The following is a 13,720-nucleotide window of genomic DNA, read 5'->3' on the forward strand; positions in this document are numbered from 1 at the left end:
CCAAAGCAAGGGCAGAAACTATGGGGCAGAAGTGGAGCTTCAGAATAGAGGAAGCATTCTGCAGGTTGAGTGGGATTCCAAGAAACCAGTGCCTGGAGGTTCTAATGGCATCTGTCTTCAAGGTATACTTTCACCTCTCCTTGACTTGACCTAGTTACAAAACATTAAAAGGCCATGGAATGCTTCCTGTAGTCAGAAGTGTTAAGCCAACTGAGAAGAGTTTGTTTATTCAAATAAAGTTGATTTAAGAAAATAAGATATTCTATCAACTGTTAGAATTGATATTGAACATTTTATACTACTTTGTTGCAGTTTGCCAGCATTGCTAAATATATGAAGAACACTACTCCTTTTGTGAATGAGGTATCAAGTGATGAAGCACTCCTAAAAAGATATAATAAAGAAATAGTGGATCTGAAAAAACAATTCGAAGAAGTATGTATGAATCATTTGCTTTAGTAAATACAGGCCTATTAGAATAATGGAGATCTGCCCAGAAGACTAAAACTCTAAAGTTTAAAACAAAGCAGTTTTTTTATAATAATAATTCAGACTTTATTGCTTATTAGTTACATCATTCCATACAACTTTAATTAAACAGACTTTGAGAAAATATATTGGGAGTGTTCATCAGATGATGGCAATATTGATGAAAGGGTTCAAGTGTTTTACATATGGTAACAAGAGGCACTACTGCCACCATCACCCCCAGAAATTTATACATTTCATATAAAAGAGTAAAAATAGTTCATTGGTATTTAACTAGCATTTTTTTCTTTGTAATTGAAGAACCATAAGCTTGACCAGTTTCATAATCTTCAGAGTAGAACAAACACATATTTTTCATTACAAGATGTTTCTTTAAAAAAAAATCAAATCAGTATGACAATAAAACTCCACATAACTTGAAAACAAAAGATGTCATCATCTAATGCTCCTCTATTTTAATATTAACCCAAGAAGGAAAATTTGACTCAGCTTCTCACAAGGAGAGTAAACTTTTCACTGTTACTATTCTCACTTTACAGCTCACACAATTTAACTGAAGCTAAGACTAACTTTGTATAAATCTATGGATATATCACAAATTGCTCTTATGCTAAGATAAAGTCCTTAATAAAAGTTAATTATTCTTTAAAACCTCAGACATAAACTACTCAAGTATAATGTGACACATTAACAATCCCCCTTTCTGTATTTATTAATCCCCCCTTCTGGATATAATGGAGTTCTAAGTGTTCTTCAAGCTGGGGAACACACATACAGTCACTGTAAATCACATAAATATCAGTAACTTTCCTAGTAAACTGTAGCAATGGTTTCTCTACTAGTGATTTTTTTTTAACAAGCATGTGTAAGAGTTCAGCATTTGAAAGACTTCTATATATAATGTTGAAAAGATACACAGGGCAAAAAATACATTTGCACATTTGAAGAGACACTACAAAACCCTCACAACTTGAAATGTGGTTTTGTCACATGCCAACTTCAAGACCTCAGTCAGCCAATAATTAAAAACACCACAATAGCAGATAAACAGAAATTTATTAAAATCACTTATCTCCAACAATACAAAATTAAATATTAAGGCATCTTTTACTTCCATCCTGATATATGCAGCAAAGAGAAGTGTTTTATTTTTTTTTAATTTTTTTTGTTTATTTTATTTATTTATTTGAGAGCAACAGACAGAGAGAAAGGCAGAGAGAGAGAGAATGGGTGCGCCAGGGCTTCCAGCCACTGCAAACGAACTCTAGGCGCGTGCGCCCCCTTGTGCATCTGGCTAACGTGGGTCCTGGGGAATTGAGCCTTGAACCAGGGTCCTTAGGCTTCACAGGCAAGTGCTTAACTGCTAAGCCATCTCTCCAGCCCAAGAAGTGTTTTAAATAAGAGCTAGCACTTATTCAAATGTTTCCTAAAGTATTTGGCAAATTTGTTTTCAAGTTCTCTTATTACACATGTCACTGAAAGCTCTCCTGATCAAAGACTTTGACTCAAATCAAGAAAAAAGTATAAATACATCAATTTGTTAAAGGGAAGCAGCTCACTGTTGAAAAATTAAGATTAATTACAAAGAGAATCAGGTAAATCAGTATTAAAGTTTTCCAAAGCAAGTTATGCCTTAGTCGTTAAGCAGAAAAGAGATGGAGACTTCCAGATTAGAAGCCTGTGGATATAGGCTCTTGCCATGGAACAACTGTAGACTAAGCATTTGGCTCTCTCTACTGGGATGGCAGTATGAAAAGGACTTGGACTCCTTTAGCATATACCACATCCACTAAATAAGATCATATACATTAACACTGATTAATGTTCTACTCCATCATCTATTTAACAAAGCTCAACAGGCTTTATAAAGAATTCTAAAGTTACACTTTCACCTTTTATTAAGGCAAGTTTGTGAAAAACAATTTTAATACAACCAGATTTCTTCATGATCGTTCCACTTAACATTTTTAAGAAACCTACAAAAGAACTGTGTCTAATAAAAAGCCACTTTTATATTCCCCCAAATAATGAAGGATGTTGAACCCAATGTACTTTGTAAAGGGTGCTTTTGCTTTTTCTCGGTTTCTAAGTACTATTCTTCTTCTTTAGAGCCAGTTTTGCTTAAATGCTTTATGGCATCAACCCAGTTCCAGCCTTGAGGAAATTCTCCTTTATGATCTGTTTTATCTGCCAGCTTGTTTCTGTGCTTTAGAAAGATGTTCTTTTTTGTCTTTTTTTCTTACTTGATGGGGCTATATTAGGAGTGGCAACTGAGATGATGTTGCTTATGGATGTTGTGGAGTTAATGGGATGGTGATTCTCCATGAACTGCTCCTTATTGTCCTTGGCGTATTCAAACAATGTATAGGTCATAGCGGTTCCAAGATTAACTTCCACTGCTTCCTGTAAGTTGGCTAATATACTCTGCTTTATAGCTGAGGAAATGGTGTTGTTAAAAAAAGCATTCATAGGGTTGGAGAGATGGCTTAGCAGTTAAGCGCTTGCCTGTGAAGCCTAAGGACCCCGGTTCGAGGCTCGGTTCCCCAGGTCCCACGTTAGCCAGATGCACAAGGGGGCGCACGCATCTGGAGTTCGTTTGCAGAGGCTGGAAGCCCTGGCGCGCCCATTCTCTCTCTCTCCCTCTATGTGTCTTTCTCTCTGTGTCTGTCGCTTTCAAATAAATAAATAAATAAAAATTAAAAAAAAATGCATTCATAGATATAATTGGAGGCGTTTGGGGATATGTTTCTGTCCAGGAAACCTCTATTAAGAAGGCTTTGGGATCACCATTTTCACCCTGTATTGAAATGAAACTGGACTTAATTCCCAGAAGCTTTCATCACCTTCATAAATAGAACGTAAAGCTTCTAGTTCCATTCAGTTAAATCTCTGTGAGACAACATTTTAAAATCTGAAGACCGTCAGTACACAAGCAGTCATCCACAGCTGTATTTAAGGACAGGCAAGCGCACCTGGGTCGTGTACCAAGGACACATCTTGTTAGTAAGGAGCCTCCTGGTCCTTGTCGGCCCCCATCGCGCCTGCGCCTGACAGCATTGGCTACAAAGAAGAGCGAGAGGGGCCGCTGCAGCTGCTAGTTCACACGTTTGTGCCCCCACCTTAGGCAGCACCAGCCAAAACAGTTTTTAACTGAAATCAGCTTATAAAAATTTAACTTCAGGAATAAGGTTGAAGCTCATGGTAAACTGCTTCCCTAGCACAGACAAGGTACTGAGTTGTATCCCTGGGGCCACTACAAAATGGAAAGAAAAAAATTAATTTACTATAAAACTGAAGGAAAAATTAATATACTATAAATTGAAAGATAACTGTTCTTGAATTTCTCTTCCTTCTTGAGTATAAGTAGTCCTCTAATAATATAGCACAGTCAACCTGTCATTCTAATTGTTTGAGTCATCATGGTCTCATAGTTCATAAAACTCATTTTAGTGATCTTTTAAGGAATGAGTTGAACTAAAGTAGGCTTATAACACACCCACCAAGAGTCAGGAAACATTGAAGAGGGGCTGGAAAGATTGTAAGAGCCACCCACCCCATACACACTGAGTGACTGCTGCACCCTTAACACATACCCCATGAATACCAGTAATCCCACGGAGGAGGGCCCTTATTGGGGAGGAGGGATATAAAAGAATAAGATGAGAGGAATGGGACCAACACATATTTTGCCCAGATAACAAAGTTCCTAATTAATAAAAATTTTAAATAAATGAGATGAAATATGACTGTTGGTGTTTAAATATCAGCTGTTACGATATTTAATATATGTTACTCATATATTCACAGGCAAATAATAGAATTGTTTTAACAACATATTTTACATTATATACATAGTATGGTAAGTTAGTATGTTCTATTTAAGTTTGAGAAGTTATTAGTTATGGTAACTGCCTATTGAATTTCTACATGTATGAAATGCCTTATTTCAAAAATTTTAAATGCTCACAGAAATTTGATACATTAAGTACAAATTAATATTGTTGAAACACTGTTTGAGGATTTAAAATTTTGCTACATTTATGGTTTACATGACCTAATATCACATTTTAGGTAAGCATAAAGACTCAGGTACAAGAAATGGAAAAAGACCAATTGGCCCAACTTTTAGATGAAAAAGACTTGCTTCAAAAAGTACAGGACGAGAAAATTCAGAACTTAAAGCGGATGCTGGTCACCTCGTCTTCTATTGCCTTGCAACAGGAGCTAAAGGTACACTGAAAGATGGCCAGTGATCATGTCAGTAAAAAAGAGAATACACATTTCTGTGTGTTTACTATAAGGTTGTGTGCTAATTATTCATTACTACAATATACTTAAGAAACCTAAAATAGGGCCAGGCGTGATGGTGCACACCTTTAATCCCAGCACATGGGAAGCAGAGGTAGGTGGATCACTGTGAAAGACTACATAGTTAATTCCAGGTCAGCCTGAGATAGAGTGAGACCCTACCTTACAAAACCAAATTAATGTGTTTGTCTGTATATCTACTTTACAGGTATTTCATTAAGAGTTCCTCTCCCCTAGGCTGGAGATATGCCTGAGTGGTTAAGGTACTTGCCTGCAAAGCCTGAGGACCCAGGTCCTACATAAGCCAAATTCACAAGGTGGCACATTCATGTGGAGTTCAGTTTGCAGTGGCTAGAGGCCCTGGCATGCCCATTACCCCTCCTTCTCTCTGTCTCTAATAAATAATTTAAAAAAAAAAAACTTTTTAAAAAAGTACCTCTCCCCAATTCTCCCTCATAGAAAGCCTAATTCAAGAACTCTAGAATATTGTCAAAATAATCTATGTGAATGATTCTTAATAAATTCGAATGAAATTTATTGCATGATTGGGAACTGTAGGACAGTAGGGTAATGCTGTGTTCAAAATTCTACTTTCTAGTTCATGTCCTTTTTGTTTTTACTGGAGTAGGACTTTGTTCATCCACTAGATACTTTGAGGGACAGAAAGATGGACTCTAGAGCTATACCAATTTGATCTTAATTCACTTACCTTGATGACTGATTCTTGCCCTTATTGTTAAGGTAAATTGATATCCCACCTTATGAGACTGAAATAATACACAGAACATGCTTAACATAATACTTCAGCACAGCAAATCTTCTGTAAGTTTAAGTTATAAATATGATTGTTGTTATTATTAGACATACTGTATCAGTCAGCATACTCAGTGTTTATAAGGTAGAAGTATTGGGTGATAAGTAGGAAATAGCCTAGTGGAAGGTACGGGAAGAGTGTTTCAGGAAAACCTACATAAACAAAAGCCTGGATTTTTGAACATGCATGACACATTCTTTGGACTTAAAAAATGTTCTGGTGACCAAGGCATATCCAGTCACATTGAGGAATTTGAATGTGATGTGCTAAAGACAAGAAAGAGCTTTATATCAGAATTGCTGTTTAGAAAGATGTGGCTACTGGGTATATCAGATTAGTTGAGCCTATGTAAAAATGGTCATTCTGGGAGAAGAGAGTTAGATTCAGCAGCATTTTGTGAATGTTTAGAGATAGAGACACCCAAAAAGACCTGCAATCATTGCTTTGCTTGCTGGGGGCCCAGAATTCATTAATGCAATGAGAAACTGAAGAGGTACTGGGATATCTACATTAAAAAAAGAACGCAGGGCTAGAGAGGTGGCTCGGTGGTTAAAGGAACTTGCTTGTAAAGCCTGGAAGCCTGGGTTTTGTTCCCCAGCACCCATGTAAAGCCAGATGCACAAAGTGGCCCATACCTCTGGAGTTTGCAGTAGCCCTCGGCCCTATTGTGCCTACACTTTCCCTGCTCTCCTCTCTCTCCTCTCTGTACTTACAAATACATAAATGAAATTTTTAAAAGAGGAAAAGAAGAGCACAGAGGAGAAACATGCGACCCAGCACAAACCTTAATGGCAGAGACAAGAAGGGAAGAAACTAGGAAGGAGTCTAAATTCTGCTCTAGTGTTAACAAAGAAGTAAGGTGACTGTCACAGCTGAGAAGAGATTTCAAGTAAGGAATGAACAGTAGTATCACATTCTGACAAGAAATTAAATGAAGATAAATAAAGTCCCTTTGCATTTAGGAAAAGGGAACTCATATCCAAAAGTAAGTTGACAGCTGTGAAGGTAAAACGCTGCCTTGCTGTGGGCTAGGATGAACTCTTGAATCTTAAAGAGAGAGCTGGTCCTAGGTGAAAGACAGAGACTGTCTTTTGGAAGGACTCGTGGAGGAAAACCATTGCTTTTCTAAATCCAGGCTACTTGTGTGCTGTGGTGGCAGGTAAAGGCAGAATCACAGGTTTCCCAGATAGTCCAAGAATTTGAATATTCTTGTTTTTGCTAGAAGCGGCAAAGAAATCTGACAAGCAAAAGAAGTCCTGCCAGGGAGCATTAAAGACTTTAAATGTTGGCACCTACTTGTCCAGCTATGTGACTCTGGCAGTGTGCAGGAAGCTGGTAGAAACTTAAAGGCAGTGTGATCTAGCTGCAAATGTGCTTCATGAGGTAGCTGAGGGACAGAGAAGGAGCCAAATTGTTTGAGGATACTAACCTGAAGTAACAAACATGGTGAAATTGATAATCTATGGAATCTGGAATGACTACTGAGAGCCAAGAGGAGTTAGCAGGAAGAACGTGCTGCAGCAAGGGGCAGACTGTGTTAAGGAAGTAGCCATCATGGGGTTAACAGAACAGATAAACTGAAAGGATAACAACTACATAAGATGAGTAAGTCTAGGTGTATAACTTTCCAATAACGGTTGTCATCTGGGAAACTAAAACAAAAGAAGTTTTTACCAAATGCATTATGTAATTACTGATTTGAAAATTTTGAGTATACCTAAGAATTCTATCAAATCAGTGGCTTTCTTTTTTTGGGGTGGGGGGTGCGATTATGTGCACATATCAGCAAAAGAAAGAAAGAACCTATCCCACAGCACACAGGTGGAGGTCAGAGGACAGCTTTCAGGTATTGATCCTCACTTTCCATTTCCTTCGCTTTGAACATGGTGCGACACTGCTGCTTTTACATCCAGGAATTAGTTCTTTTGTTTTACTAATGTCTGAGCCCTGATCTGTATGAAGTAATTTTGGTTTCTTTTTTTATAGGCCAAAAAGAAGCGAAGAGTTACTTGGTGCTTAGACAAAGTTAACAAAATGAGTGATTCAACTGATGTAAATGAAGTTGAAGTGCCAACAAATGTAACAACAAGAACACACAAATCTTCCATAACTGTATCAGGAGAAAGCGGTGAATGTGAGTGCCTTAAGTGGAACCGCATTGGATTACACAAGCTTCTCCATAGAGATACACTAACTCAGTCAATATGTTAAAGATGGTTAAGTAAAATGCATGTATGGTAGATCTGATTACAAGAGTATGACAAAAATAATTTTAAGAAAGCAAACTGTTGTAAAATATTCTCTCCTTATTCCAGAACTCTTAATAATCTGGGTATGGTGGCTCAGGCCTATTATCCCAGCGCTTGGGAGGCTGAAGTAGGAGGATTACCATGAGTTCAAGGCCAGCATGAGCTATGTAGTTTCAAGCCAGTCAGCATTGCACTGTGAGACCCTGTGTCAAAAAGAAAGAAAAGACGGTAACAGAATGTGGAATCATGAGTCATATGTTTTCTTGATATTATGTTACTCATTTGGAATGGAACATCTGCCTTAAGCCTTTCCAGTTTTTAAAGAGTGGTATTTATATAGAAATTTGTTTCAGAATTATGTCTCCAGCAATATATTTGAGAGATGTTTAAAGATCTACTGATAATGATCAAATGTTAAATTCAAAAATCTACACTGTGTCAAGGAGATAAAACTATTTGTGTGGGGAGGGATGATTGAAGCAGGGTCTCATTCTAGCTCAGGGTGCCATCACTCTAGTCTCGGGCTGGCCTCCGACTCACAGCCATCTTTCTATCTTTGCCTCCTGAGTGCTGGGATTAAAGGCCTGCACCACCACACCCGGCTTTCCAGGATATATGTTATCACTGTACTGGTTCCATCCAGCTGTCTTAATTCACAGTGTTGTAGTTAAGCCCATCTTTTGTTAGTGTATGCTCAGTGTTTATGTTCAGAGTCCGTGAGTTTCTATGTCCTTACCTCTGCTCAAAATGGATTTCAGTAATCATGCATTTGAATTGGAGCAAAATTATTTATAAATATGTACATATCCAAATTATATATGTACATGTATAAATGCCTATAGACATGTCTTTTTCTAATTCTAGCTGTGTGTGTTGAGACTGATACCTTTAGTAATACTCTCGAACCACTAACTGAGACAGAATGGAGCTCAGCAACAACACTACTAAGTCAGGTAACTTAAAATATCTTACAGAATAATTGTCTTTAAATTTGTTACCGGATTTTATTGTTGCAGCATGTTGTTAACCTTGACAATATCTTAGAAAATTTTCACTATAACGAAGATTTCTCTCATTTTATACCTCTGGTTAATAACTATGAGACATCTAGAGGTAGGCTAAACATTCCATGCTACAGGTGTGTGCTAAGAAGTTACAAATTCACCAGCAAATCTTAATATATGTGATAGTTTTAAGTTTGATTTTGGAAATGCCACGAGGATATAAGGCTGATTTAAAAGTGACAAAATATTCAAACATATAGTATAGTTCTATAAATGTCAAAGAAATTTTTATTTTAATTTTGGAATATAATTTAAGTACTTTCTGCATTTATGATTACCATTACTGATGACTATAAGATATTAAAGGCAAAGTGTTTTTGTATCCCTAAGACATTAGAAATTAGAGTTTGTTCTTTAAAAACAATACAGCAAAGCCAGGTGTGGTGGTGCACACCTTTAATCCCAGTGCTTGGGAGGCAGAGGTAGGAGGATCAGTGTTAGAGGCCATCCTGAGACTACATAGTGAATTCCAGGTCAGCCTGAGCTAGAGTGAGACCCTACCTCAGAAAACCAAATAAATGAATAATTAATTAAAAAAATAAAAACAATACAGCATATTCTCAAATCCTCAGTTTAACCTTTTTTGCCTCATCATAGCTTTTCTCAAAATGACATAGAAACAGGCTTCTCTAAGGATCTATCATAAAATACAATAACCATTAGAGATTTAGAGGTCAACCTAATATCTCTGTTCTTCCTGAATTCAGAACCATCTGAGAAATGAGTCAGACAGATGAGCAGCTAAATAATCAGCTTAATTACTGAGTTTAACTTACGTGGGCTTATCAGTATTTTCTCTGCTTTTGCAATTGGGCTTTCCCTATCTAGCACAGACAGAGTTATGATTTATTTGTATGATTGTTAATTTATTATGCTCCTTCCAAAATAAGCTAGTCAGAGTTAGCAAATTTGCCCAAGTATTAGAAAGGTTGAAGAAGAGAATGCCCTAGGCCTTCAACTCATCTAAATATTATTTAAGGAAATAAAAAATTTGTGATTTGAAAATCTCTTGGAAATTTTTTTTTTTGTTTGTTTATAATAGGAGAACTTAGAAGGCGAGCTGAATTCCCTTCATGCTAAATATGATAATTTGGTATTAGACAATGAACAGCTAAGAAGACAAAATGAATACCTGGAATTGAAATTAACAGAAAAAAATGGTATAGGTGAATTTGAGACTCTAAAAAGAGAAGGTAAAAGAGATCAAGAGGTAAGAGGAAGAGAAATGGGAAAGTTGAAGTAGAAACCACACTTAGCAGAAGTATCATTCTCTTAAAAGATTCAGAAGTAAGCAGATACACACAACTAGAGGATTTAAGAATGAATGTATTTACCTTGTTTTAACTTGGTTACACATATTTGTTTCCATCATGCTTACAGGAACATCTTGGGGAAGCGTGGGGCTGTGTCTCTTGGTTATTTGTGTTGTAGTTACTGAAGGCACGCTAGATGCTGCCCAGAGCACCTCATTTCCTGCTGAGACCAATAGGAATTTACTATGTGGGTAGCTGTCATTCATGTGGCTGCTTCGTATTAACAATTTTTCACTTTAAAAAGTATATTCATAAGCTGGGCATGATGGTGCATGCCTTTAATCCCAGCAGTTGGGGAGGCAGAGGTAGGAGGATTGCCATGAGTTCGAGGCCACCTGAGACTACATAGTGAATTTCAGGTCAGCCTGGGTTAGAGTGAGACCCTACCTTGAAAAACTAAAAAATAAAGTATGTTCATAAGTAGTTAAAATAGTCTTAAAATATATAGAAAGGCATGTAAAAGGAGTTCTTTAGAAATGAACCAGGTCACTTAAATTTTCTAGCTACTTAATATTATGTTGTAGGTTAACAGGAACTAATCGAGAAAATATTAGACTATAAGCACTCAGAAATAGTGCTAAGATGTTTTTCAGGGGTTCTTTCTTACATTTTTATTGGATAGGACTTAAATTGGAATGTCAATTATAGCTCTAGTCTGAAGTCTGAAACTCACCAGAACCTAGTTAGGCCTCCAAAAACTGTTCTAAACAAATACCATTTTATTAAATGCCTTACATTTCCTTAGAATATGCTTTTTCCATTGATAAATACTTTCCTGTTGAGAAGGTGGCTCAGTTGGTAAAGCACTTGCCTCATGAACATAAGGACCAAATGGTATGGCGATGCACACCTATGAATGTGCAAGAACAAGTGGACCCTCAGGGCAAACTGACTAGCTACAGTAACTAAATGGGTGTTCGCTGGATTCAGTCAGAGACCCTGTCTTAATAAATAGGTTGAGAACAGTTGAGAAAAAAACTTGACATTGAAATTTGACTTCCACAAGTTCACCACACACACATGCCAATATATGCACATGTACCCAGAAACTTTGCTCTTAGACTTTTAGGTGTTTGTCTGAATGTTATTAAATGGTTCTAAGGGAAAATTTATTTTTCTTTGATCACTTGTGGTTTACTAGTTTTGAGTACAAGACTTTCCAGTACTCAAAAATTAAGCTACAGATATTTTGGTGGAAACAAAACTAAAGTTAAATACTTTCATCTCTATACTCTTAAATAGATAAACAATATAAAGCAATAGCATCCCTTTCCCAATATTTCCTATATTACTCACAGAGTAATAACTAATAATCCCAAACTTGTGCAGCTTGGCTGAGTGATAATGATATCATAAAGTTCCTATATGAAATGACACTACTTCAAACATTGATTCCAGATCACACCTATGCAAAAGCATGTTAGTATAGAGCCAAGTAAATGGTTACTGGGAAGACCAAAAAAAAAAAAAAAAAAAAAAACCATATAGAATAAACATACTCTAAACAAAGTCCAATAATGTATATTTTAAAAATTGTGATTACACTTTACTGTCTCCTCTGGTTGGTGATTACTAAGTTGCTACTAACATTATTGTAGCTTTATAGGATCATGGCCAAGGTCTTCTGTGTTTGTTTTTTGTCGTATTTCCTTATTTTGTAGGTTTTGTTTTGCTTAGGTGGTGTTTCTTAGGGTGTAAGTCACGAGGTGCTCTGTTGCAGTAGCTTTAGGAAGTGATCTCTCAGTCCCACCTGTGTGGGAGATTCTGAAGCTGGGAAAGAATGCCTTCTCTGGTTTTCTTCCCCATACCCTTTGTAAAAAATTGTTATTCGTTTATTTATTTTGCTTCACTATTCACTTGCTGTGTTTCCTGTTCACGTGCTCTTACAGGTGGAACTAATTCATGAAATTTCCAACTTAAAGGATTTAGTTAAGTATGCCAAAGCATATAATCAGGATCTGGAGGTAAACGCTAATGTTCTTTCTGTTGATAAGTAACTGCAGCTATAAAATGTGTACTATGTAATTACACAGGGTTATAGAAAATAAAGGGATTACATTGTAAATATTACCAACTGAGTTCTGACCAATTCAAAATATTATGTATGTGATTTTTAATCCTTTTAAATTCAAGTTATATACTAAATACTGTTTTATTTTTCTCTCATTCTTTTAGAATGAACTACGGTCAAAAGTTGAACTTCTTAAAGATAAAGAAGACCAGATTAAGAATTTACAGAAACACATAGACATACAAAACTCTGATACTATAAAAATGGACTTGTCATCTTCATTGGTAAAATTTGGCTTTTTTTTTTTTTATGTGATTGCTTTGGCATTTCTAATATGCCATCATAATCATGAGAGCAGATGCTTATATTGAACCAACTATATTCTGGGCCTCAATATGTTTAATCTGTCAATAACTCTTTCAAAAATATACTGTCAGTGTCATTACCACTTCATAGAATTTAGAAATAAATTTATGGACTGGGGAGATGGCTCAGGGGCTAAAAGTACTTATTTTTAAAGCCTGCTGGCCCAGGTTCAATTTTCCAGTACCCACGTAAAGCCAGATACATAGTCATGTGTCTGGAGAATTTTTTGTAGTGGCAAGAGGCCCTGATCCATCTGTGTTATCTGTATGTCTGTCTCTGTCTCCCCCTCCCTTCCTCTCAAATAAATAAGTTGAAGTTTTTTCATTTGATTAATAGAGATCAAAATATTATAATTCAAAATAACTGCTTCCATAGTTTATTAATTAAGTCATTTATTAAGCAGGACAGATGTCTTAAGTTATACTTGTAGTGTCATGGAGATGGCTGAGCAATTAAAAGCACTTGTCACTTAAGCATTAGGACCAGAAACTAAACTTCACTCCACAGAGCCTACATACAAAGCTGGGCATTTCTATGCACATGTATGAACCCTAGTCTGCAGGGGGCAGAAACTGGAGAATTCCTGGGGCTTACTGATGTACAGCATCTTGGGTTGAGGGAGAGACCATAACTCAAGAAGATACTCAGATGAGCGATAGAAAGGAACACCACATTGTCCTCTGTCTTCTGCATACACGAGGTGCACACATGTGCATGCCCTATACATCACACACATACTGTGAACACAAAAAAAAATTATTCTACTTGCATATATTACTTCTTTTGATATGGAACAGTATGGCTAGAATCTCTTAAATGTTTTCATTGTGAAAAACATTGCTTTTTAAGCCAGGCGTGGTGGCGCATGCCTTTAATCCCAGCACTTGGGAGGCAGAGGTAGGAGGAATGCCATGAATTCAAGGCCACCCTGGGACTACAGAGTGAATTCCAGGTCAGCCTGCGCTAGAGTGAGACCCTACCTCAACCCCCCCCCCCAAAAAAAATTCTTTTCATATTGAATAGCATATGTTTCACATTTTTATTTTATTTTTTTATTTTTGTTTTTTTTCGAGATAGGGTCTCACTGTAGTCCAAGTTGACCTGAA

At 36.7% G+C, this 13,720-nt stretch overlaps 2 pseudogenes; one reads left to right on the forward strand and one right to left on the reverse strand.

The window, feature by feature from the left end:
* The window catches only part of LOC123457237, a 45,488-nt pseudogene that overhangs the window by 12,049 nt on the left and 19,719 nt on the right, over nucleotides 1-13,720 (forward strand).
* LOC101593975 lies at nucleotides 2,582-3,525 on the reverse strand (annotated as a pseudogene).

This window comes from Jaculus jaculus, unplaced genomic scaffold (assembly GCF_020740685.1).
Source record: "Jaculus jaculus isolate mJacJac1 unplaced genomic scaffold, mJacJac1.mat.Y.cur mat_scaffold_103_1_207660_arrow_ctg1, whole genome shotgun sequence".
NCBI lineage: Eukaryota > Metazoa > Chordata > Mammalia > Rodentia > Dipodidae > Jaculus > Jaculus jaculus.